A 4,974-nucleotide genomic window follows, 5' to 3' on the forward strand; every position below is an offset into this window, starting at 1 on the left:
TTCCTAAGGGTTAGAGCTTCACTCTAATCTAAAGAAATCAAAGAAACAAGTAAATCTTGTTAGTGCTACAGTAAACTCAGGATTGCTATAGTAAGAAAGAAATTGCCACAGTAAAACCGGCTCTAAAACAAAGGTTTTCTCCCGATTTACAGCACCTAACTAAGAAATTTCTTTACAAACATTTATACAAATGAATTACAAAGACCTTGGCTTCAATTTGAGCCTAAAATCAACCTAAACCATGATGTATTTCTAGGTTTTTGAAGATTTCCAAAAACAATGAAATACGAGAGAAATATGAAAGAAAAACCTTAGATCAAGCTTCCAACCGCATTCAAGAGGATGAGAATGGATGCTTTAATTCACCGAAAAATTTCTTCTCATGCTGAGGGCAGTGCCAAATGAGAAACAAATGAGAAGAAGAAAGAAAAAGAAGAAAAAATAGAAGGTCAGAGAAGATTCTAAATGCTACAAGATTAGGATGGTACAATAACAGTCGGGTATAATAACATGCCACTACAAAGAATAAAAGTTGACTATCGTAGTGGGTTGTCTATAGCGACAGTGAGCTGGTTCTAACACAAGGGGCTATTTGAAGGAAAATTTGGATCCGCATTCAAGGGGATTAGAGGTAGTAGCCGCTGCTTCACATCTGGCGGCTTGCATAGAAGCTTCCTTAGGTCTTCTCCTGTGATTCTTCATTGGCATGATTGAGAAAGGGATTTTTGATAAGTGCTTATGCGATAAGAATATGAAGTGTTCTTTTCTTGTGTTGAGCATTACTTTTCTCGGGTTTTAACGCTAATATGGGTGTATTTATGTTACTTTTATGCAGGTAGGGTTGTGAGGCCGATTTTGAGAGAAAGAAGCAAATGTGGGTCGTAATGCACTAATTTTGGAGGAAATCTTGCTAAAGGTTCAAACGCAAAGACATAGGTCGGGTTGCAGATGCGGGAATGTGTGCCAATCTCCTCGTACTTGAGTTAGCACAACTATTTATAGGGGTACAAGGGCAGTCACATTCAAGCATTTAGACTTTTGCATATAGAACAAGATCTCCACCAACATGTCCGTTATTGAAGAAGCAAGGTGATCCATGACATAAACGTGCAGCCCGCTTATGCTACTCCTCGATGAAAGTATAGATTTGGGAGTATTTCGTGCCAAGATCAGCAGCTAGGGTACTATAGAAAAACATCAGTAGCAAAGATATTGTAGCAAAGATCAAGCATACAAACCGATCGAGAAAAAACAGAAAAACAGAGAATCCACACGCAGGCAGAAAATCCACTGTGGGCTCTATATGGGTGTGTGGATTTCCCAATTCCAAATCTTTTAAAAGCCGATTTCAGCCCGATTTCAAGATTTTTTTCTCCATCTTTTTCCCCAACTTGAGAGGTATTGGCTAGGGTTTTGGAGAGGTTCTCATGGCTCGACATCACGCTACCGCTTGAAGAAGGTTAGTGGGAGAGCTTTTTGTCGGCACCGATCCGGCGAGGTGTATCCTAGGGTCGGACAAAGGGATCCTTGCGACGAGTAGATGACTCTCCACAAGACCATCGCCATGACTAACGAGGGGGTTTTCTATGGATGCTTTATTTTTACATTCGATTTCATTGATTGTATCTAGCTCCATGGAGAGCTAAACCCCTAGTGGGTACTTGGGTATTTGTGAACCCTAGGATGTATTCCTTTTCATTGAAACATCTTTTATTATGCTTTCAATTAATTAATATTTATTGTGAGTTCCAATCTTGGAGACTTGATTGTATGAATTCTCCCCAGAGTGACACTAGGGTTGAGAGTTTTTTTCTGGTAACTCTTGTGAGTGAGTGACACACCATGAGAGTTAGACAAAGCTAGATTGGAGAGGGTTGAGTAGGGTGAGTCGAGAGGTAGCGTGAGCATCCCCTTCCCTCCGGTGGATCTATCCTACCTTCACGCTCCAAGAGTTCTTTTGCGCCATAGTAGAGTGAATGGGCTAAGAGATGACCTTCCGCTGGGGCTTAGTTGCGAGTGTAACGGAGTGAAGCGCTGAAGTGATGTTAGCACCTAGGGCTTAATTGTGGCTAGGGATCTTTCACCTGGACCAAAGTGTTAGGTCTATACATAGGAATATGGTTTATCACTTGAATCTCTAGAGCTCATTGCAATTCTATGCGAAAAGTAGGTTGAGAGGTTATTCAATCTTTCCTCCGGGACATGTATAGAGTTAGGCATGGTTGACCTTAGATTTGATATCATGTAATTAAGGATTTCCACGACTCATTGTTGCATTAATTAGGAAGTATAATAGAGGGTTCTTGTACTTGAAACGATTGTCCTAGGCGGATCAATATCTGGGTACCCCATCTTTATCGATTGCCTTACCTTCTCCTTTACTTGTGCCTTCTATCTTGTTGTTTTTATTTTCATTATTTCATATTTTGTCACACTTGTCACTATTTATCTTCCACATTAATTAAGAAACAACTCAAGTGTCTTTATTCTCTACTCTCTGTGGATATGATACCCACTCATCTGGGATTATTACCTCGACACTCGTGCATTTGCGGTTTACACGCATATACGGACATGTCAAGTTTTTGGCGCCGTTGCCAGGGAGTGGCTGTTTAGAAATACTTTGCACTTTGTTTTTCTTAGCTATTCATTTATTCATTCTATTTCATATTTTCTTATTCTATTATCGTTATGATTTCTTTTTCTTTCTTTTTGGGTGCAGCTCCAGGTTATGACCCGAGGGAACCGCTCAATATTGTTGAAGGAGATCCTGAGCTTGAACGTACACTGAGAAGAAAAGAGAAAGAACCTGTTCAAGAATAGTCTAATCTAGTTGATTTGGAAGTAGAAGAATTTTGAAAAAACATGGCGTAATGTAATGAGTAGCAAAGTGACATTATCCGATTATGCTGCACTCTTCAAGATTGGGGACACAATCGAGCATTGTGCGCCCCCCGATTACACCTCTAACTTTGAGTTGAAGCCGTGCATTTATCCACGTAGTTGCAAAAGAATCCAGACAGCTGAATAGTTTGGCCGATGAGGATCCAAATAGTCATATGGAGAACTTTCTCGAGGTGTGTGATATGTCAAGATAAACGGGTGACGGATGATGCCATCAAGTTGAGAGCCTTCCCATTTTCCTTGAAGGCGAGATCGGGCATAGGGCTACACTCATTACCTAGAGCCCTCGATTACTACATGGGAGGAGATGGTAGAAGCTTTTCTTGGCCGATATTTCCGTCCCGAAAAATCCGTAAAGCTTAGGAATGAGATCTCATCCTTTGTACAGTTGGAATTGGAGTCTCTATTTGAGATGTGGGAAAGGTTCAAGGAGCTCCTGAGGAAGTGCCCGCAACATGGATTCCCGGAGTGGAATATTGTTCAGACCTTTTACAACGGTTTAAATCCAAGTACAAGGCAACTCTGGATGCTGCAGCTAGGAGGTACCTTAGGTAGCATGACCCCCGTGAGGCTCCAACTAATTTAAGAAATGGGGTTAAAACAAACTACCAATGGAATGCTAGGAGAAGAAAAAGGTGGTCGGGCTCCATGAGATAGATGCAGCTTACTTCGCATGGCTCAAATGGAATCATTGAATAAGAAGTTAGATCTTCTAACTTTGAATAGAGTGACGGCCATGATTACTTGCACCGGGTGTGGTGGAGGACATGCTACTCCGATTGTCTCGACATCTATTGGTGATGCATCTTCGGGTTGAGAACGCCGATTTTGTGGGTAATGGCATGAGGAATCAAGGAAACCCATACAACAATACCTACAATCCAAAGTTGGAAGAGTCATCCCACTCTCGTGGAGCAACTAAGGTCCACAAAAAGGCCATAGGGCCACTCGGGTTTCCAACAACAAGCTCCAAACATGGAGAACCGAGTTTCTGTGTTTGGAGACCCGAATGAACGATTTGGAGAAGGCCTTAACTAAGTTTGTACAATCATCTGATACAAGGCTCCAATCAGTTGAGGCTACACTTCACAACCACACCACCTTTTTGCATAATCTTGAAAATCAAGTAGGGCAGATTGCGAAGTCCTTATCGGAAAGGCCACAAGGAAGCTTGCCGAGTAATACCGAGACCAACCCTAGAGAGCATGTGAAAGCGATTACTTTAAGAAGTGGTCGTGAGGTTGAGGGTAAGCTTCCGAGTGAGAAGCTAAATGAACACGCACCTGAGGTTATAGAGGTCGAGGAGGGAGCAAGCAAAGAGGAAGAGGTGGCACCCCTACCTTTCAAGCCAAGAATCCCTTATCCCTCTAGACTGAAGAATGACCAAGGGGATGAACAGTACAAGAAGTTCTTGAGTTTGTTCAAACAACTCCACTTCAATATTCCTTTTGTTGAGGCATTGGCTCAAATGCCTAAGTATGCAAAATTCTTGAAAGACTTGTTGACCAACAAGAGGAAGTTAGAGGAGAATGCTTCAGTGATTTTAGATGCATCTTGCTCGGCAATCTAGGTGAAGAAATTACATTGGCGACTCTGGGACCGAAAGATCAACGCCATGCCATACACCTTCTTTTCAAAAAGCTAGGCTTGGCCGAGCCTAGCCTACTCGATGACTTTTGCAATTGGCGGATCGAATGGTGAGACATCCGAGGGGCATCATCGAAGACGTGCTTGTCAAGGTGGACAAGAACATTTTTTCGGTTAACTTTGTAGTGCTAGACGTCGATGAGGATGCGGATGTACCCTTGATACTTGGGAGGGCGTTCTTGATGCTTGGTTCGATGGAAGAACTACCATCTACCCCGGGGATCTTGAAGAAGGTGCTCTAGAAATTGAAGAGGGCTAGGAGACACCACCGGAAACACTCCAAGGCTGTTGGAGATGTGTGTGAGCCGAAGAAGTTGGATGAACCATTGTTAGGCGGTCCCAAACCCGATAATTCACCCTCTACCCTCAAGAGATTTTGCTCATCATGCTTCCAAGCCATGTGTAACAGGCCAACTTTCATCT

General features: G+C 42.5%; 1 non-coding gene across 1 annotated transcript; it reads right to left on the bottom strand.

Moving 5' to 3' along the window:
- Positions 1–3,259: 3,259 nt before the first annotated feature.
- LOC120264192 lies at positions 3,260–3,366 on the bottom strand. The gene has a single exon (XR_005537362.1). It is a non-coding gene; the product is annotated as a small nucleolar RNA R71 (small nucleolar RNA).
- Between the last annotated feature and the right edge of the window lie 1,608 nt (positions 3,367–4,974).

The sequence above is a fragment of the Dioscorea cayenensis genome, chromosome 6 (genome assembly GCF_009730915.1).
Source record: "Dioscorea cayenensis subsp. rotundata cultivar TDr96_F1 chromosome 6, TDr96_F1_v2_PseudoChromosome.rev07_lg8_w22 25.fasta, whole genome shotgun sequence".
NCBI classification, from domain to species: domain Eukaryota; kingdom Viridiplantae; phylum Streptophyta; class Magnoliopsida; order Dioscoreales; family Dioscoreaceae; genus Dioscorea; species Dioscorea cayenensis.